Source organism: Corythoichthys intestinalis, chromosome 21, assembly GCF_030265065.1.
Source record: "Corythoichthys intestinalis isolate RoL2023-P3 chromosome 21, ASM3026506v1, whole genome shotgun sequence".
NCBI lineage: Eukaryota > Metazoa > Chordata > Actinopteri > Syngnathiformes > Syngnathidae > Corythoichthys > Corythoichthys intestinalis.
This window is the reverse complement of record NC_080415.1, coordinates 30,116,993-30,140,084: the sequence shown is the minus strand read 5'-3', so window position 1 is coordinate 30,140,084 and position 23,092 is coordinate 30,116,993. Positions and strand designations below refer to the sequence as shown.

The 23,092-nt window shown below is 37.4% G+C and overlaps 1 protein-coding gene across 4 annotated transcripts in view; it reads right to left on the bottom strand.

Moving 5' to 3' along the window:
- LOC130909119 (carbohydrate sulfotransferase 15-like) overlaps window positions 1–23,092 on the bottom strand; it is a 76,428-nt gene that overhangs the window by 22,316 nt on the left and 31,020 nt on the right. For 3 of the 4 annotated variants that reach the window (XM_057825211.1, XM_057825213.1, XM_057825212.1), the window contains one exon: window positions 19,736–19,812. The gene's annotated coding sequence lies outside the window, so the exon portion shown is untranslated. Of the gene's footprint in view, window positions 1–3,821; window positions 3,883–19,735; window positions 19,813–23,092 lie in introns of those variants that run through there. The other variant, XM_057825214.1, reaches the window with a different exon arrangement.

The following is a 23,092-nucleotide window of genomic DNA, read 5'->3' as shown; positions in this document are numbered from 1 at the left end:
ATGGAAAGATAAGACAAGATGGATATATACATTCAACATACGGTACATAAGGACTGCATTTGTTTATTATAACAATAAATCAACAAGATGGCATTAACATTATTAACATTCTGTTAAAGTGATCCATGGATAGAAAGACTTGTAGTTCTTAAAAGATGAATATTAGTACAAGTTATAGAAATGTTATATTAAAACGCCTCTTAATGTTTTCGTTTTAATAAATTTTGTAAAATTTTCAATCAAAAAATAAACTCGTAGCCCTATTCTGTCCTCAATGTGTGTGAGTACACAAATTGACAGATAGCGAACATAAGTTCCAAAAAGGAATCAGACGGTGTGGCAAAGTTGCATGGGCTTTACTGAAGTCATCTCTTTTTGGCAGGAGCACGTTTCTTGTATTTTTGTAAAACTGAAAATAACAAGGCAATGTGTCAATAACTTGCATAAATCACAAAATAACATAAAATGTACACACACGTGTCCATTTGAGCAGTAGCACTAGCCAATTAGCTCACAAGCATCTAACAATGTAACTGCATTTCACCATATATGTGAACAAATTCAAATACACATCATCAATAACTATCTAATGCTCATGAATATAAGCAAAGGAGGAATATAACTCACAAGCGATGCATGTATTAGACACAAACAGTGTGATGGGGCTATGAGAACTGCCACTGAATACTGGATGCGGACGTTAGCTGGTCTGAATAGCACTGTCTATTAGTGTGAGTTCGCGTCGACATATAATAACGTCAGAAAAGCGCGCCGAAACCCAAATAATCAGCTGCACTGAATCGCCAGCAGAGGGCGACATTACGCCACATAACATATGCAAGTCACACCCAAGCGCCAGCAGAGGGCGGAAAAACTCCATAAAACACAATTCACAAGTTGGCCTTTCACTGTACTGACATTTAAATCTGTCTGAGCGGGCCTAGTGCGTTAATTGCGTCAAATATTTTAACGTGATTAATTTTAAAAATTAATTAACGCCCGTTAACGCGATAATTTTGACAGCCCTAACTAAAACATATAAAAAGATTGTCCGCCCGATTGCCTGCCTGAGCGGTCCACTGTCCGACAAAGCCAAGGCAGCCTTGCCCTGCAAACACTCAAAAAGGGAATGACTAATGCTCACAAAAACATGCTGATTAGAGTCAGATGACCCTTCTCTGGGTACAAAAGTGACTTGTATTAACTGATCCACCCTTGGTAGTTCAATTAAATCAATGGCAATAATATAAGTGTTTCTAATAACATATTTTAGTAAAAGATAGGGCTGTCAAAATTATCGCGTTAACGGGTGTTAATTAATTTTTTAAATTAATCACGTTAAAACATTTGACGCAATTGACACAGATGCCCCGCTCACAGATTTAAATGACAGTACAGTGAAACGCTCACTGTGTTTTATGGAGTTTTGCCGCCCTCTGCTGGCGCTTGGGTGCGACTGATTTTATAGGCTTCAGCACCCATGAGCATTGTGTAAGTAGTTATTGACATCAACAATGCCGGGTTACTAGTTTATTTTTTTGATTGAAATTTTTACAAATTTTATTAAAACGAAAACATTAAGAGGGGTTTTAATATAAAATTTCTATAACTTGTACTAACATTTTTCTTTTAAGAACTACAAGTCTTTCTATCCATGGATCGCTTTAATAGAATGTTAATAATGTTAATGCCATCTTGTTGATTTATTGTTATAATAAACAAATACAGTCCTTATGTACCGTATGTTGAATGTATATATCCATCTTGTGTCTTATCTTACCATTCCAACAATAATTTACAGAAAAATATGCCATATTTTATAGATGGTTTGAATTGCGATTAATTGCGATTAATTACGATTAATTAATTTTTAAGCTGTAATTAACTCGATTAAAAATTTTAATTGTTTGACAGCCCTAGTAAAAGAGAACAATTGTAGCGTGTTACAGCCTACAAGTCTTTAAGTCCGAAGTTCCCTTTTATGTAAAGTAATTGCTATTATGGCTTGGTCAGACGCTGCTTAGCACATTGTCTGTCATTGATGGTGCTAGTCGTGCAAATGGATTGGACGTCTACTCGCGATAAAGTCAGAGAAAAACGGTGATTGGATGCCACAAGATTGGATGTCTATCATCTTTTAATCTAGAGGCCATCTTGGTTGTAAATTAAATACTGAAAAGTACAAATTGCACAGCATTGTCACGTTATTTATTAGTACCGTATTGGCCCGAATATAAGACGGCCCTGATTATAAGACGACCCCCTCTTTTTCAAGACTTAAGTTTGAAAAAAGACTTTTTGAACACCAACTTAATTTTTATACAGAAAATAGTTATAGTACATCTGAAACAAATGATTATAATAATATATTTGAGAGAAAAAGCATGTTATTTTGCCTCATTCAAATCTTAATATCTGAATATTTAAATATAGAAACTAAAGTGTGATCACATTCGTAAATGAATGGCTTCTGGTTTTTGAAATGTAAATAAACCAATCTATTGTGATAAAACAACAAAACTGCAATAACTGCATTAAGCATCAAAGTAAAGTCTAACTGTAACTGTAGTCTTGAAACAAATCTGAATGAGGAAAAACATTGCAATAAAATAACGCAAACTGGTTAAACTTGAGAGTAGCTGAGATCTGTCATGACAGAATATCGCTTCAATGATATCTGGCGCCATCTAGCGTCGTGAATGGGTATAATGGCTAGACCGCAAATATAAGATGACCCCCACTTTTTCAGTCTTATTTCAATGCAAAAAACACCATCTTATATTCGGGCCAATACGGTACTTGCCGATACCGATGACATCATTTTAGTGCTAAATAATCATAATAAATCATAAAAATTCAAGTCAACGGAGAAAACATTTGACTGTAGTTGGGGAAAATTGAGATCAGGAAGTGGCGAGAACTCAAAATACCAGCCATGCTAACGATAGTGAAGTCATTGGACGTCAACGACTTGCGAATGATTGATGTTCAGACGTCTATTGCCGTCAATGGCGTAAAATTGCTATTAGCAGAAAATTAGAAATGCATGGTCGCTCCGCTGCCCGCTGACAAGCTCCCAAATGAAAATATTTGTAAAATTCACATTTCTCGGGGACGACTGACGAGTGTAAATGACGCGTCTTAAGTGTGTCAACAAAGGGAATCAATTTCCACTAAGGCGTCAAATGAAGCGAGAGCAAACCTGACGAGCCAAGCGTGAAATTAATCCCGGCCTACGAGAGAAAAACAGGCGGCAATTGGATTTCCTCTTCGGCGCCGTCGATATCCGTTCGCGGACCCGAGCCGCGATGTCAGCGGCCGTGAAATGGCCGTGTCATTGGATTGTGGGACATGTAAAGTTGATCAAAAAAGTCACAGGCGTGAAAAAACATGGAGATATTTCATTACAAATGTCTTTGGTGTAAAGGCAAATGTACATTGTGGTTAGTATGGAGGAAAAGGATGCATTAATAAATAAAAGCGCTCATCCTCACGAGGGTCACGGGGGGTGCTGGAGCTGATCCCAGCTAACTGTGGGTAGTGGGCAGAGTACACCCTGAATTGGCTGACTATGATAATATGTGTAATATATGGGAACTTACACAAAAATTACAGTGGTACCTCAATTTACCAATGTCTCTACAGTGGGGCAAATAAGTATTTAGTCAACCACCAATTGTTCTCAATTGTTATCATTTTGACACCTCGGGGTGAGATCTTGCAAGGAGACCCAGATTGAGGGAGGTTATCAGTGGTCTTGTATGTCTTCCATTTTCTAATAATTGCTCCCACAGTTGATTTCTTTACACCAAGTGTTTTACCTATTGCAGATTCAGTCTTCTCAGCCTGGTGCAGGTCTACAATTTTGTCTCTGGTGTCCTTCAACAGCTCTTTGGTCTTGGCCATAGTGGAGTTTGGAGTGTGACTGACTGAGGTTGTGGACAGATGTCTTTTATACTGATAATGAGTTAAAACAGGTGCCATTAATACAGGTAACGAGTGGAGCCTCGGTAGACCTCGTTAGAAGAAGTTAGACCTCTTTGACAGCCAGAAATCTTGCTTGTTTGTAGGTGAGCAAATACTTGCTTACTTACTTACACCACGATTTGCAAATAAATTGTTTAAAAATCAAACAATATGAAATTCTGTTTTTTTTTCCACATTCTGTCTCTCATGGTTGAGGTTTACCCATATTGACAATTACAGGCCTCTCTAATATTTTAAAGTGGGAGAACTTGTACAATTAGGTGTTGACTAAATACTTTTTCCCCCCACTGTAAGTCAATGCATTCTAAGAGGCATGTTGGATGACAAGAGTCAACAGCAGGTGGCAGCAGAAGTTGACTGTCTCCCCCAAGGGAGCAGTGATAGCCAAATGAAGCTTCTTGAAGCAATAAAGCTTTGCACTAATTGGTTCAAAGTTTAATGATGGTTCATTTGGTCTTATGACAGTCGGTCATATTTTTATTGATTTATTTTCCCTTCAGGCATGACAAATCCAAACAAACATACAGCATTTATATGGGTTTACAATTAATTCAACCCGAAAAGAAAAGTGCTGACAGGAGAAGCCGAAGCTTATTGAAACCCGTCCCCAGTATAACATATAGGACGCAGAATATATCGAATATCAATTTTTGATATCGAATATTAATTTTTGATTTTTTGATATGATGCCCCTGTCAAATAAGGTTGTACCGGTTAATATCTTTTGGTGTAAATATCCCATGATACAGTGAGGACAGCTGTGGCTTATAGTCCAGTGCGACTTATTTATGAACAAATGCCGTTTTCGTGCCAAATTTGGTGGGCTGCGGCTTATAGTCAGGTGCGCCTTATAGTGCGAAAAGTAGGGTATTTTGGCAAAGATAGAAAGACATAAATGATATAAAAGGTCTACAAACACCTATTTAAATGTATTGTGTAAATGTATTGTGACCATGTAAACTCTAACTTTTACTATCCAATCGTGAAAAAAAAAACATCTCAGGAAGGCTTATTTTATATTCTAAAAGCATAGAATTTAAACAGAGGTGTGCAAACTTTTTCTCTCCACTGTATAATGCGTGAGCAGGAAGGAAACTCAGGTGGCCTCTGCTTATCTTTTATTCATCCGTTAATCTCACACGAGGCTGACGCAAGAAGGCGAACGGGGATACTTAACGGCGTAAACAATCGCCGAGCTAAAAAAACAAAACATTTTTTGCGAGGATGCATGCAAAATAATGCAGCCTCTCCCCTGATGAATAATTGATTAGCTTGACCTTGTTATGCGCCTGCAACTCATCATCCAACTTTAGAACACAAATTAGCAAAAGAAAATACAACAAGTGGGTTTGTTGTGTTTCTGTAATTACTCTTTCGTCTTTTGTATGTACTTCAACCTCTGAAAATATCAAAACAATGAATTTTCTTTTGTGAATAGTCCTGTTTTTTGAGCACTGATATGACTTGTGCGTGTAGATGATTTTTTTTTAGCTTTAACCTTTTATATAGGGCACTCATTTAACATATCGGCTGCCATTGACGTCCAGTCCATTTGGAGAGAGTCCAAATGGATTGGACGGCTATCATTGTCGATGGCAGAGAGTGAGTTAAATACTACGAAATTCAAAATATATAAAAAATAAAAAATGTAAATTTCAGTGTTATTGGGAGGTGTAACCAGAGTGTATTTCTGTTTTTATTCATTGATTCATTGATTAATATTTTATTCATTTAACATTTTAATTATTAGAGAAATATATATATATATATTTAAAATATAAAATATAGTTTTAATTGAGACCTGGCATATTCTTTGTTATGTAAGATGGACTTCATGTTACGGACTAAATGTTAATGTTATGGCCTTTATGGGGTTAAGTTTTATTTTCTTTTTTAATTACCAAAAATAGACACTATAAAGAGTTTAAATCGTAAATATAATCTTAATTATACACATTTATACAATCTTATAATATAATCTTAATTATATATAATAATAATAATAAATAATGTAAAATATATCAAATGAGAAACTGCCAATATGTTACAATTAAACAAAAAATGAAAATGAAATGAAAAAAAATAGTTACGTAAAATCAGAAACTAAAAATAGTATTTAAATTTAAAAACATATATTTATATGAGACACCTTAATCATGTTATAAAAAGAAATAAAAAATACTTAAAATAGCATTTAATAAAACACAAAATAAAAAAATAATGTGAACTAGTATATGGATTAAAAAAAAAAAAAAAAAAAAAAAAAAAAAAACTCATAGAAATGCGTAAAGACGTCCACGGGTAAATATAATTACCGTAATTTTCGGACTATAAGGCACACCTGACTATAAGCCGCCACTCACCAAATTTGACACGAAAACTGCATTTTTTCATAGATAAACCGCACTGGACTATAAGCCGCAGCTGTGCTCACAGTCAACCTCTGCTGCCGCCTGCTGTTAACACTGTTGTCATCTAACATGCCTCCTAGCATGCATTGCACAGCTACAAATGTAAATAACAATCAAATTGCATGTTCTGTGCTAGTTATTTCTTCAGTTCCGGTTCCAGTTGTTTCAGTAATTGCTAGCTCTGGTATTTGGTAACACTTTATTTTACACTAATGCCATAAAACTGTCATAAGACAATCATAATTACGACATGACACTGCCATGAGCATTAATGAATGCTTATGACAGATGTCATTTTGTGTGATCCTGCAGATGATCTCACTTTTGAATGGATGTAAAAGATCCGAGCTGGACATAAATGGAGTTAGTAACATAATTTGCCAGATGATACTTAATGACACCTGTCATAAGCATTCATTAATGCCCATGATAGTGTCGTGTCATAATTACAACGGTCTTATGGCATTCTTATGACGTTGCCGTCAAATAAAGTGTTACCTATTAACCCAAATAAATCAACAAATAAGCCACATTTGACTATAAGCCACTGGATTCGAAATGAGGGAAAAAAGAAGCGACTTGTCGTCCGTAAATTACAGTAGCTGACGGCAACACCATTATGTTCATAGGTAGCACAGGCGCATAATAATGTATTTTTTGTTGTTGTTCGTGCTTCTCCTCTTCTGTCTGCTTTGTTGCTTTCTGTCCCCCCATAATCCCTCCCTGTTCGCTGCTTTTCCTAATAAATAAAACATAATAAACAATCACAATGGGAGTATATCAAACTCCTATATGATACATTAAAACTGTTTAGACCATTAGGACACTTGAGCCGCTTTCAGACTTATATCCCAGCAAATTCCCATATAAGGTGACGCAGGATTTACCCGCGTCATTGCTTTCACACATGGAGAGATATCACGGGAATAACGCAGGTTGGACACTTTCACAGACTTGTCCCGTGTTGCCGACTCTGCGCTCTCTGTGCGGGGCGGGCGGCTGGCACGATTTTATTACCTGTTTTACATTATGCATGATTTTATCACCTTACGTTTTTTGGTCGGCATCGCCAAATAAATAAACCACACATTTCCAAAGATGGACGATGGACTCTCTTCCTCGGCTCTACGATCCAGTAGCAATTTAACTCATTTGCTCCCAAAAACGTATAAATATGTTCTATTTTTAATTGTTTCAGTGTCCCAAAGACGTATTTATACGTCTTTTACATTTTTTTTTTCACAAGAGACATCCCTAGGTTCTGATGCAACTTAGGTCCAAAGCACAATGCTGAAAATCATTTAAAGCAATAAAACTGGCCACTGAAGGGCAGTAGCGCATTTCGTAACAACTTGGATGTCCACTTTAATTTCTTCTAGCATTTTCAATGATGCGGGTCAGCCAATTCTGCTCATGCACAAAGACGAGGGGTCCACCACCTCTATTCATGCACAACGCACAAAGTTAAACCGGTTAGTTTGCACTAACCGGTAATAGTGCAAACTAGCGTCTTCCTCGACACATGTATTCCACGTGTGTCACTCCCACATTCCATGCTCGAGCGCCCCTGGCGGCCATCAGAAAAATACACCAATTGGCCGCATCACTGCACACGCCGTAGGACCCAAAATGAGGGAAAAAAGTAGCGGCTTGTAGTCCGGAAATTACGGTAATTGTACCTTTAGTATTTATTAACTCAATTGCTCCCAAAAATGCATAGATAAATTCTATTTCTAATTGTTTCAGTGTCCCAAAAACGTATTTATACGTCTTTTACGTTTTTTTTCACAAGAGACATCTCTAGGTTCTGATGCAACTTTGCTCCAAAGCACAATGCTGAAAATCCATTTTAAAACAATAAAACTGGCCACTGAAGGGTAGCAGCGCATTTGGTAAGACCCGCAACCCGATTCAATGGAATGAAAGGCCGGGCCGCCGGCGGAAGACGACCGAGTGGAAGTCCAGGACGCCAGGCGCGGGAAGTCCGAGCAGGACGACCGGGACACTAGGCGACGAACGACCAAGTGCGACAACCAGGAGGACGTCCAGGATGCCAGGTGGCGGACGACCGAGCAGAACGACTGGGACAACCAGTGCAGCAGACGATGCCGTTGAGTCTGTGCTGCTCGCTGAGCAGAGCCCGCGCCACCGTGCTCGGCCGCTCACGTCCCCCGCACCCACTAGTGTCCCGCAACTCAGCCGGAAATGCGCACGGCCGAACCAGTCCCCCCCAGGAACACAACATGCCTCACACAAGTTCCCCAGGCGAACTCCGCCACGAGGCAGTGGTCACCACAAAAGAAAGACTCAAAAAAATCCATCTTGATGAGACAAGCAGCGATGAGGGAAAAGTTTACCCCGGCTGTCGCGGCCACAACAGCGTCATCTCTCAGTTCAATAGTTTAGTTATGTGTAAATAAATTATTACTTTGCTATCAAAAGCTCTATCTGTCTTGTTGTTCATGATTTTTTGTAGAAGGAAAACATTCAGATGTTTGGGACACAAAAGAACAAAATAGCTGTGTTAAAGTCAAAGTTTTGAAATGTATGCTTTCACAAAAAGATCAATTTCTCTGTTTTTTCATCAGAAATTGGAAAATTGCTCAAACTAAGTTATTTTCTAATGCTGATTTCTAAAGAATGGAAAAAGATAAACTAACTTTTTTTCCTGCTGAAAGAAGAGAGTCTAATCTTTCTTTTGATGGGTTCCATGTTTATATAGCAATAGAACAGAATTTTCTGTGGGCCTTGCAAAATCGGTCAAAATCCAGTAAAACGGCCGGGAGCGAAGGGGGTTGCACCAGTGAAAATGGCTGGGAGTGAATGAGTTAATTTCATTTTGTTTTCAGTTTAATTTTGCTATTTCCAGTTTGCCATGTTTATAATTGCAATGTATATGTATCGCTTTTCGTCTTAGTGCGAAGAAAGAGGAAATGACGGTCAGCCCGCCATGATATTTACGTCATCAGCCATCGTGCTTGACCCGGGAATTTAACGCCTAGTTTCACACACACCGCTTCCCGGGAAAGTCCCGGACATTATACTAAGACGTGACTTGATAAATGTCCGGGTCAGCTCCGTGTCAGTCGACCCTGGAAATTGCTTTCACACATGAGGGCTCCCCGTTTAAATCCCTGGATTTTAACGGTGTTTAGGTATGTCTGAAAGGGGCTTTAGAGTCCCATTCTCTGTGTCTAAGCAGCTGAACAGTACAGGTAAAAAGAAATTACCAGAAAAAATGCATAAAGACAGCTGTGTGAAATGAGTTATTAGCAGTGTTGGGAGTAACGCCGTTATAAATAACGCCGTTACGTAACGGCATAATTTTTTCAGTAACGGGGTAATCTAACTAATTACTTTTTCCGCCGTTACAACGCCGTTAACGTTACTGACGGTCAAAAGCGCTGCTCTGAATAAATTGAAGAAACCCACAGCCGTGTCGAGTCGACTCTCTGCTCTGTTATCCAAGACTTGGGGTGCGTTCAGGTTCGAGAATAGCGCGCGTACTTCTGACACCAAGCTGTTTGTCCCTGCTCATTCAATTAGACAATGCTTTCCAAAGTTTGGTAACGTTTCTGTGTTTGCTACACCTCGTTCCCATCTCCCATTGTCAGCCAGCAATAATTCTGCTTCCATCTTGAGGACGGCAGACGCTTTGAAGGTGATGTGAATTGTCGGGAAACGAGCCTACCTGAATGCAGCCCCTCGAGAGATGCGATGGAAGTGATTGTGATTGGCTGAGGGTTAGAGTCATGTGTCGTGGTAAGCCAATCAGAGCCGGTGTTTTCACAAGCAAACCGGAACAGCGCGTGCAGCAAACACACACACGCAAAACAGATGCACAGGGTCGGGATGGCAGAGCATTCAGAAGAAAAATTGTCCTTTAAGAGGTGGAGATATAGACACTATTTCAAGTTTGTCAAAATTAAAGGAAAGAACCTGCATGTAATATGTAATTTATGTCCCGGCAGGGCCGGCGCTAGCTATTTTGGTGCCCTAGGCATAAATGCTTTGTGGTGCCCCCCCAGCCCCCCATCCACCTCCCAACGATAGAAATGAACAATATCTGAACATTTGTCAGTATTGCTTTATTTTACGAAATAACTTTGTTGTCAACATTAATATTTCACAATTATTCACATTTACAAATGTTTCAAAAACTGTCAAACCAAACAAGAACAAAATGAAACAAAAAACAAAAATAATAGATAAATAATAATAATTAAGTCTTTATAAAAAAAAAAAAAACTACCAATGGCAACAAATACTCAAATAAATAAAACTAAATAATTTAAAATAAAAATAAATAAATTCCTCAACTATTTACAAATAAACATCTGTAAATGAACATAAATAATGAACTTTAAATACAAACATTAAAGTGCAAGAATCAGTTGTTAGTGGCCCTACAAAGTTTTATTTTAAATACTATATATTGTTGTTATTATTCCAATTACTATTTTTTAGGATTTTTTACAAACTTGATTTTTTTTTTGGTGCCCCTTCAGGCAGTTGGTGCCCTATGCGCAGTGCGTGTTATGCGTATGCGGAGCGCCATGTCTGCGGGGCAAAGCTTTTGTCGACATTTGTGGTAAGCAATTCAAATCTGCTGAAGCACCTAACAAGTTAACTACCTGTCTGTTCTTCTCTATTCCACTGACTCGAATAGTGCTCAGAAAATTTCAAATTCTTTGACATACAACAAGTTCTTCTTAAAGTAACGGAAATAGTTACTGTCCCTGGTAACTAGTTACTTTTACTATAGAGTAATTCAGTTACTAACTCAGTTACTTTTTGGAAGAAGTAGTGAGTAACGTAACTAATTACTTTTTTAAAGTAACGTGCCCAACACAAGTTATTAGAAATAAATTTAAATTCTGAATCAATTATAACAATCACTGTGTCCTGAAATGATAAACAGTTGCGCATCAGCTATTCCTATCATCATGTCCTGCTCTAAACGTACTCGACATTAAAGCCCCCAAAGTGTCTTCATTCATCAGAACTGCTCTGCTGCACCAAACCTCGCCTAGGAGACCGGCCCACTTCCACTAATGCAACAATAACGTGACAACATCATCATAATAAGAAACAAACAGAGACAACATAATAAGCACCAGAATTCCGTGAATTTCTGCTAACAAATAGTAAGACGCTCATGAAATTTTCCATTTTCAATATTTCCATCCGTTCTGCTTGGAGAAATACACACCCGCACACACACTTTGTGTTTATGGCCGTCATCTTAATTAGGAGTCTGCCGCCGCACAATCTCTTAAAGGGCAATCGTGCGCTCTGATCACTTGACTGTGTAATCAAGGATCAGCAATGAGAAAAACAACAACGTTATAAACACTCCAGATGACCCACGCTGACATTAAAGCGGAACATTATGGATTTTCGTTCCTATCTGAAACACAGTAGGGGACGTGCCGCCGGCGTCTTTTTTAAAGGTCTATTTTCTCGCAAGGCGTGAATCTCATCAGATTGTTTAGCCACACAACGAGCGCTGATTGGTACTATGGGACGTTATGTGCACTCATCAAACTAAAATCAAAAGCATAGGGCGGAAAACACAGACAAGACTGAAACAGCAGTTTCTGCTCTTGAGCTCCTCTATAAAAGAAACTGCTGTATTTGAAGCCAAAACAACTGTTGCGTTTGATAGAACAACATGTCTATATGGTGCCATAGCAGATTCATGGCACATGAAGCCCCCGATTTATTTTTAATTTGTCCGTTTTACCCTGAAAACTACGGTGGCCGAGAGGTGTCAGGCGAAATGCAAAGTCCAAACACTTTGCAAACAGAAAAAGCACGAACCCCAATTGCAAACGCTTTGCAAAAGAAAAAAAGCACGAATGCAAACTGCCACAACACGATCCCCAATTCCTAAAGCGCGACTGCAAATTGGCAAAAGCACGAACCCCAATTGCCTCAACACGGCAGCAAATGGCTCGCAGCACAAATGCAAGTTGCCACAACACAATCCCCAATTCCTAAAGCGCGATTGCAAATTGGCAGAAGCACGAACGGCAGTTGCCACAACACGACACCAACTGGCTCGCAGCACGACAGCAAAAGGCTCGCAAGACAATTGCAAAGACGATGACCCAGAAGTTAAAAATAATAATAATAATAAAAAAGACGTCACTTTGTATATTGCTATATGTGCCCCCATCAGATGCAAATTTACATAAAAATGATGTTAATCATTTGTGCTGCAACGATTTTGTAGACACAGTATTATGCTTTAATTGAGATATTGATTTCGAGTGGGGACGTCACTCGTAGCTTTTTCTTAGCTTAGCTCCCCGCAGCTAATGGAGCGTACCGACTCTCTCAATAACAGAGGAGTGTCCTAACAACTAGCACGAACAGAGCACAAAAAAATTCGGGTCCGTTTTGCGGTAAATTGGGTGGCTTTAGATATTAATTTCAAGTGATGACGTCCCTCTAAGCCCCTCATTTACTGCAAAATAGCTCCGAATTTGTGCCATTCGTTTGTGCTACTTGTTAGGACACCCCTCTGTTATGTTATGTTAATGGAGCGTACCAACTCTCTCAATAACAGAGGGGTGTCGTAACAAGTAGCACAAACGAATGGCACCAATGTAAAAATATATTTTTTTGTTCATTTAATTCGTTTTTGTTGCAGTTTTATTGCTTTACGACTTTTATATATATACAGTATAGGAAAGTCAATTTCATGCAATAACACTTTTCGGCCACCAGGGGGAGCCTGGCCCCCCCCTTAAAATCCGCTTATGATCAAAAGATAAACAATAAGTCTGTCATTAACAGTGCAAGATGTCCAATCCATTTGAAGTAAGAGGGATGCCACCCTCCCGCTTCAAATGGATTGGACGTCTACTAGTGATCAACTCATAGCACTTTATTGAAAAGTAATTGCTATCATGGCTTGGTCAGACACTGGTTAACTCCTTGTCTGTTATTGACGGCGCTAGCCAATTGGATGCCAGGAAGATGCTAGGTAATAGTCAATGGCAGAGCAGCTATAATTGTGTTACGTTCAGTAAACAACTGGGAGCTGCAAGTAGCACCCCATACTGTATTTTTTTAGGAGTGGGAACTTCTTGGTACCTCACGATACGATACTATTTGCGATACAAAGCTCACGATAATGATGATTTAACGATATGACGATAGAACAATTATAGATACATTGGTCAGGAAATCATTCTAGGATATTCTACAGACAACTAATAAACAGAAAAACGAGCTTCTGCTGCAAATTGGAATGAGTTTATTATTAGCAGACGTCCAATCTATTTGAACCCTCCCATTTCAAACTGATTGAACGTCCATGGCCGGTAGTGGCAGGCAATGAGGTAATTTTGGGCCATTTAAAGTCATTTAGCTGTTCATTTTCAGTTACTTCCTGTTGATTTTGGGGTATTTTATGGGTCTCTTCCTGTTTATTTTGAGTTACAGAACAGGAAAGGACCTGGGAATCACCCAAATAAAGTGTTGAGATGTTTGTTCCTAGTGATAGAAGAGAGTCTTCTTTCATTTGATAGGTCAATGTTGGTTCTGTATGTTTTTTAAATTTTGAAAAATCAATTTAAAGTAGGAAATAACAAACAATTACTGTAATTTTTCGCACTCGAAGGTGCACCTGACAATAAGTCGTCACTCACCAAATTTGACCCGAAAACTAAATTTGTTCATACTGTAGATAAGCCACACTGGACTATAAGACAGAGCTGTCCTCACTGTATTATGGGATATTTACACCAAAAGATATTAACCGGTAACACTTTATTTGACAGCAACATCAAACGACTGTCATAAGACCATATGAATCACCATGAAGCTTTGAACTAATTGTCTGAAAGCTTCATTGCTTCAAGAAACTTCATTTGGCCTTCACTGCGCCCTTGCGGGAGACAGTCAACCTCTACTGCTGTCAATGCTGTTGTTGTCCAACATGCCTCCTAGCATGCATTGTAGCGCTACAGATGTAAATAACAATCAAAATTCCTGTTCTGAGATAATTATTTCTTCAGTTTCTGTTCCAGTTGTTTCATTAATTGCTAGTTATGGTATTTGGTAACACTTTATTTGACAGTGGGCCATAACATTGTCATTAGACCATCATAATTATGACATGACACTGTCCCGAGCATTAATGAATGCTTATAATAGATGTCATTTAGTGTTATCCGGCAAATTATCCTACTTTTGAATGGATGTAAAAGATCCGAGTTGGACATAAATTGAGTTAGTGTTACCTATTAACCCTAATAAATCATCTCTGTTGAACTATTAGCTGCAGGATTCAAAATGAAGGGAAAAAAGTAGCGGCTTATAGTCTGAAAATTACGGTAAATGATGTTTATTAAAATAGCATTGAATTATTTTGGTTTTAACCAAAAGAAAAAAAGTCTTGAATAAGCATCAATAAACCACCAATGAGGGATTTAAACAGGTTAATAATACATTTAGTGAAAAATCTGTGAGTCAGTGAATAATCAGTATTCATTTGAGGCTTAAAAAAACCCAAAGATTTAATTTTCTCTGGACTAATAAAGTTGCATTACCTCAATCCTACGCCTTTTGGGTCTCTTGACATACTTTAAGAAGTAAGTCACCTACTTTTCTTTTTTTTTCCCCGAGGAACGAAATACAAATTATAAGCGCATACAGGGTATGCTGTCAATTGTGTCCAAAGTTGAAGCTGAAGCAAACAAAGTTAAAGCAAACAAATCCATTAGTAGGATTTTATTTCTTCCTCCAATGAGACTCAATACAGGAATTGAAATCACTGGAATTATTTTTTTAATGCTAATATAGTCATCATATTTTTTCACATTCTCTGTACCGGAAAAGAAAGGTCTATTTCTATTATTTCTGTGGAAGTTTATATCACTTAATGCTGTGCAAAAGGCTTGTTTGGTGTCAGGGGAAATAAGGCAAATGCCAGATGCGGGAGTGGGAAGAAAAGTCAAAGTTAATTAAAATCTGAAATACGATTTGAATAGTGAATCACAGATTTTATTTGAAGGCCAAACATATTGCAAACCTACAAGAAAAGCAGACAAAGTCCCACAGGAGGTTTCGTGGAAATGACGGGAATATATCGTGGAAGTCGGGTACATCAAAGCCACCGCAAATGCTACTCACAGTCACAATATCATTCTCGCCAGCTGCCTGTGTAATTACATGTTTCAGAAAAACACACATGGAGAAACGGATTGCATAAGAAAATCTTAAAGATCTCGGCAGGGGAGTGCTGTGGTCATCTAGCAACATGCATGGAATTAGTGCCCTGATTTTATTATTTTTTTGTCAGCTCTTTGAGATGATTTGTATTAGTATTGACAACAGTGTAGTGCAATTCACCAACTTGCCCACTAGGGAAAAACATTTGTTGCATTCAATTACGACCAGTTAGTATATTTGCATATATAATGTGTTAGAACTAGGGCCGTCAAATTTATCGCATTAACGGGCGGTAATTAATCTTTTTAATTAATCACGTTAAAATATTTGACGCAATTAACGCATGGACGGAATGACCCGTTCATGCGTTGCCTCAAACAGTTTACAATGACGCCGTTTTAGAACATTGAGACTGAAAGGCAGAGAAATACGAGTAGACACAGGTTCATTGGACCGACACTTTTATTGGCTTTAGCAGCCACTACTAACAGTCTTGGTTGCCCAACTTCCCATCATGCATTTGGGCGGCGCAAGAGACAATCTTTTTTTTAACACAATTGAACACAGCGCAGAACATACTGTATACCATTTGCAGCCACCACTGACAGTCATGGTTGCCCAACTTCCCATCATGCATTTGTGCGGAGCAGTTAAGTCGCTACAGTATCATTTAGCGAAAGCACAACAAAAATAATATTCCTATCTCTCAAAAAAATAATGTTCACAAAAAGAAAAGCGCTCAATGTAAAGAAAACTGGCATTCCCAATCAAATAGCTAGGCAAAATACACATAAATGTTAATAATGTTAATACCATCTTGTGGATTTATTGTTATAATAAACAAAAACAGTACTTATGTACAGTGTGTTGAATGTTTATGTGCGTCTTGTGTCTTATCTTTCCATTCTAACAATAATTTACAGAAAAATATGGCATATTTTGGAGATGGTTTGAATTGCGATTAATTACGATTAATTAATTTTTAAGCTGTTATTAACTCGATTAAAAATTGTAATCGTTTGACAGCCCTAGTAAGAACATTTATTTTAAAAAAATAATAATAATTACCATGTTCATATTAGGATTATTACCTTGTTTTTTTACAATGACCAAATTTTGATTGGTAAAATTGGGGGGGGGGGGGGAATCATAATTGAATTTGTGGCCAGGTAAAATAATAGCGGTAATTTTCATTCAAGCACCAATGTTATGATTGTGCTTGAGTAAAAATTGGTGCATGAAAAAGAATGAATGAATTTGGGGATTTTTGACAAACATCACAATTCATTGACTGAAGAAAAGAACTAAATGGAAAAAAAAAATCCTCAGTTTTTAAAATTACCATAGTTTTTGGACTATAGGGCGCACCTGATGATAAGCCGCCACCTACCAAATTTGACAGGAAAAATTGTTCATAGATAAGCCGCACTGGAGTATAACCCGCAGCTGACCTCACTGTATTATGGGATATTTACACCAAAAGATATTAACTGATAGCACTTTATTTGACAGTGGCATCATAACACTATCATAAGACTAAATGAACCGCCATGAAGCGTTGAACTTATTGGCTGCAAAGCTTCATTTGGCCATCACTGCTCCCTTGGAGGAAACAGTCAACCTCTGCTGCTACCTGCTGTCACCATTGTTGTCATCCAACATGTCTCCTAGCATGCATTGCAGGGCTACAGATGTTAATAACAACTAAAATTCATGTTCTATGCTTATCTTTTTCTTCAGTTACTGTTCCAGTTGTTTCATTAATTGCTAGTTGTTCTATTAAGTAACACTTTATTTGACAGTGGCGCCATAAGACTGCCATAAGACCATCATAGTTATGACATGACACTGCCATGAGCATTAATGAATGCTTTTGACAGATGTCATTTTGTGTCATCCGGCAAATTATCTCACTTTTGAATGGCTGTAAAAGATCCGAGCTGGACATAAATGGAGTTAGTGACATAACTTGCTGGATGACACTTCATGACATATTTCATATGCATTCAGTTACGCCCATGATATTGTAATGTAATAATTATGACAGTCTTATGGCAGTGTTATGATGCTGCTGTCAAAAAAAGTGTTGCCCATTAACCCAAATAAATCAACAAATAAGCCACATTGAACTATAAGCCACAAGGCTAAAAAAAAAGGGAAAAAAGAAGTGTCTTATATGTAGTCCGAAAATTAGGTGACAGAAATTTGTCCCCTCAAAACAGGAAGAAAGCAAATAATAATGAAAATAGAAAAGTCATACAAAAATAAATGTCGTTTCTATAGTCAAGAAATGTTCCTTTTTCCCCACCAAATATAATCGAAAACATTTTTTAAATCATGATTGTGAATAAATTTGGTGATAAAACAACTTTTAAATGAATATTTAAAAAGCATCAACCTTACAACTTTATAAAATTATTGATATAAACTGTCTTTAAATAATTGTTTAAAGCAACACTTGGTAACTTTTCAGTTTTGGCCGATTTTAGCAACACCCGTGGACAAAAGCAGTAGTGTTTTGCCTTAATGATGATTGCATTTCCCATGAGGACCAGCGCACACCCGTACAGTGTCGCAAAATCACCAATTAAACAAAAATCAATCTCCTGGGCGCCTGCAAATGGATTAAACAAAATTTCTGTTTCCAGCAGCTGTGTGAAGGATTAATAGCAATAAGGTAATGAATTCAGTTTTGGCTAAACATTAGCATATGACGGTTAGCAACCATGTGGCTAACCTTCCACCCCACCCGAACTCGTCAGAGCTGACAGGGGGGCGTCATGCCAGCGAGTGAAAGCCGGGCTTATGTTTATTCTGTATATTGTGGTAGATTGCCTTTTTTTCCTCCTCAAACAAAATTTTTTGTCTCTGTTGTTGCTCTGCCATCTTTACAGAATACATGCGAAAGCGTTCACCTCGACTTCCGTCTTCATAATGAATTGGGAAAGGGGGAAATGACGTATGCCGTAAAGCAGTCAGCACATTTGTAGTTTATTTTTTTGTGTGGCAGGGTTCCAGCCACCCTCCTCAAAGGTAATTAATGCCGGTGAAAGCAATAAAGACCTCCTCAAGTAATAAAAGAGGTGTCATTCAACTACCGTATTTTCCGCACTACAAGGTGCACCTAAAAGCCTTAAATTTTCTCAAAAGCCGACAGTGCGCCTTATATATGAATCAATACTGAGCCGCAACAGTTTTGTTTTTGTTTTTTTTTTGATAGATTTATACAAATTTCCAAACAAAAACCGGCTTACAAAATTGCACCATTTTAATATGAAAACCACAAAAAACTCTCCATCATAATATACAAAATCTTACTTGCTTGCTTCAAAGAAAGAATTGTTCACAATGGCCTGGTTTGGGTTCTTTTTTTCAGGACACCTTGAACTTCATGTCCAAACTGTTGTTTTCTTCACTGACCAATTATAAATCAACATTTTGGGACCAAAAAGACAAAAAAATCCCCAAAAATTTTAAATAAATAGTTTTAGCAAAATAAGCAGCAGGTATAGTCATATGCGTTTTTGGCCTTTATACATGCTCTGGTCAAATACAGTGCATAAAATGGATGCATAAAATAAGCCCAGCCTCAATGTAGCGTTTATTCTATGCACCTTATAATGCGGTGCACCTTATAGTGCTGAAAATACGGTAGTTAGTCAATCAACATATTATCGCAAATGTTATGAAAATATTTTATAAACGTAGAAAAGTTACCTAGTGTTGCTTTAATTTTAAAAATAATAAATAATCCAATTCAAGGCTCATTGACCCATTGATCAGACTTTCGTCTTTGTGTAGTGAGGGTCTAAAAAAGGACCACAATACATGCATGGGTGAGGGGGCGCTGCGGGGGTCTTGGGGACCGGACCCCTCAAACAAACGATGACTTATCACGCGGCTTGTCAGTGTATTATTGGGTTCATTTGACAGGGCTCCAGCTGCAGACACTCGCACAGAGACGTGCCATTGATGGTGTGCGCTGAAAGGAGTCCGTTATGCGTGCTTCTCGAGCGGGGCGCCCACCAAACTTTTCCAGCCCGCATTAGACTCGGGCGTGCGTGTCAAGCGTGCAACAAATAGGTCTCCTGCACGCATATGCGCACATATGTTCATTAGTCCTACTTGAATGATGAACGCAAGAAACGTACCATGTGTTGCCGGTTGCCCCTCACGCGGCCGCCGGAATGAAGCAACTTCTCGGCGGGCTTCGGGCTTCCATTCCCAACTGAAAGAACAAAAACAATCCAGTGCTGAGATTGTCAAAAAAGATTGACGGCAAATCCGAGTTGATGCTGCCTCCGTTCCTTCCTGCCTGCGATGTGAACGCTGAGAGGCTCGCTCGCTGTTTCTCCCATCTGAGGGAAGGGAGGGGGGGCTGGGGGCAGGCAGGGGCAGCCCCCCATAGGCAAACCCCCTCCACTCACGTCATGCTATGACATACCTTTCCACCATTTCCACAATGTGACTTTTTCACACAAATAAAAAATATTTTGCTCATGTTTAATAGTCCAACTCAAACACCAAGTGCTGTCCTATACATGCATGCACACACAAATACATGACTAAAACCCTTACACATAAACTATTGAAATCGAAAAACTACTATTGAAATGCATTGGCGGAGTTTGACTTTTGAGGCAGGGGGGGCACAACATGTTGATGACCCCGAAACGTAGTGTCAGCAATTAAATTCAACTTTATAGAATATTTATAATAATAAGTTGACAATGAGTGTTTTTTTAGGGCTGTCAAATGTTTAAAATTTTTAATCGAATTAATTACAGCTTAAAAATTAATTAATCGTAATTAATCGCAATTAAAACCATCTATAAAATATGCCGTATTTTTCTGTAAAATGTTGTTGGAATGGAAAGATAAGACACAAGAAGGATATATACATAAGTACTGTATTTGTTTACTATAACAATAAATCAACAAGATGGCATTAACATTATTAACTTTCTTTTAAAGCGATCCATGGATGGAAAGACTTCTAGTTCTTAAAAGATAAATGTTAGTACAAGTTATAGAAATGTTATATTAAAACCCTCTTCACGTTTTTGTTTTATTAAAATTTGTAAAATTTTCAATCAAAAAATAAACTAGTAGCTCGCCATTGTTCATGTCAATAATTACACCATGCTCACTCATTGTAAAATAAAATCATTTGGACCCAAGCGCCAGCAGAGGGCGCCAAACACACCAAAAAAAACAAGTAACAAGCAGACATTACACTGCTGTCATTTTAATCCGAGCGGGGCATGTGCGGTAATTGCGTCAAATATTTTAACGTGATTAATTTAAAAAATTAATTACCGCCCGTTAACGCGATAATTTTGACAGCCCTAGTTTTTTTGTTTCCCATCTTTCTTGAGGGAATTCTAAATCAGGCTGCTTAGGCAATACTTTTTGCAAAGATCGTCATCCATTGAATATGGTACGCCGGCCAGTGTCGTGCCAATGTAGTTACCCTAGTCAAAAATTGTATCCCCTGGCGGAGGCCATATGGAGGTAGATTTGTGTCTTTATTATTCGAAAAAAAAAAAAAAAAAAAGGTGCATCAATTAAAAAATTTTTAAAAAGTTGCTTCAATCAAAATATATATTTTCAACCCCCCAAAAAGTCGCTTCAATCAAAAATGAATGCAAAAAATTCAAATTTAAAACTAAAAAAACTCAAAAAATGCATGTGAATGTGCATGCATTTTTTCTTAGATTTTTTGGGGGGGGATTGATGTTTTTTTTTTTTTTTTTTTATTGAAGTAATGTTGATTTGTGTTTGGGCCACATTTTTGTCTTTATTATTCAATCAAAAAATGAAAAATAAATTGCCTCAAAAAAAAATATACTGTATATTTTCAAAAAGAAAAGTCAATCCAAAAAAAAGAACAATTTCAATCATGGAAAAAAGTTTTGAACGCGAAAAAATATTTGAGATTGAAAATTTTGCATTTGAACGCTTAATTTTTCGATGAAAAAGTTTTATTTGATTGAAGCAATCCTTTTTTTGTTTGGGCCAAATTATGGGTATGACATTTGTGTCTAACTCATTCAATCCCCCCAAAAATTGCTTCAATCAAAATATATATATATATATTTTTTTTTTTTTTCAATCAAAGAAAAAAATCGTTTGAAAAATAAAATTGCCCTCCCCTATTTTTTTTTTGTAATTATATGCAAAGCAAATGACCGTCTACGTTGCTAGTCACATAATCTGTTCGAAAAATAATTTTGACCCATTATAAATTTTTTTTTGTTTTTTTTGTTCATTTCATTCATTTTTGTTGCAGTGTTATTGCTTTACAACTTTTATATATACAGTATATATGAAAGTCAATTACATGCAATGACACTCCCAGTTCACAACTGAAACAATTATGATGGAAATTATGAGTGTATACTGTTCATCCGCATCTCATGTTACCGTGAAAAATTCCCGGTCTTTTATAGGAACAAATGACGGTTGAACAGCAGGTGTGAATGACGCACGTTAAATTAATAGATCACTTTTGACTGATCAAGACTATATTTGTTCAACCAATAGTAACAAAGCATTGTGATAATAACCATATAAGGTCATGCTTTAGTGTTAGACTTCTCTCAGGTTGATGAAAGTTATACAACCCATAGCAAAAAGTACAGAATCACCAGTCTCGGACATTTTATCATGTAGAACAAACTCAGATAAAAAGCTTGAAAAAAATAATGAATTACTGCGTTGGCTCGAATATAAGACGGCCCTGATTATAAGACGACCCCCTCTTTTTCAAGACTCAAGTTTGAAAAAAGATTTTTTGAACTCTAAATTAATTTTTAAACAGAAAATAATTACAGTACATCTGAAAAAAAAACATGATTGTAACAATATATTTCAGAGAAAAATCATGTTATTTTGCCTCATTCAAATCTAAATATGTGAACATTTAAATATGTAAACTAAGTGCAATCACATTTGTAAATGAATGGCTTCTGGTTTTTGAAATGTAAATAAACCAATCTATTGTGATAAAACAACAAAATTGCAATAACTGCAATAACCATCAAAGTGAGGTCTAACTGTAACTGTAGTCTTCAAACAAATTTGAATAAGGAAAAACACTGCAATAAAATAATGCAAACTGGTTAAACTTCAGAGTAGCTGAGATCTGTCATGACAGAACATTCCTCAAGTTCAGCATTCGCTTCAATGATATCTGGTGCCATCTAGCGTCGTGCATGGGTATAATGTCTAGACGGCGAATATAAGACGACCACCACTTTTTCAGTCTTATTTCAATGCAAAAACACCATCTTATATTCGGGCCAATACGATGTTCAAAGTGCAACTCTTCAGCATTCAGAAACACTAAAAGAAATGAATAAAAAACATTGTGGTTTGTCAAGAGTCAAGAATCTGCATTGGACAAGGTGTCAAGAGTCAAGAATCTGCATTGGACAAGGTGATGATGCTGGAACTTTGGTTTGGTGCTGTTCCAGTGAGATTTACAGAGATGACTCCTTGAAGAA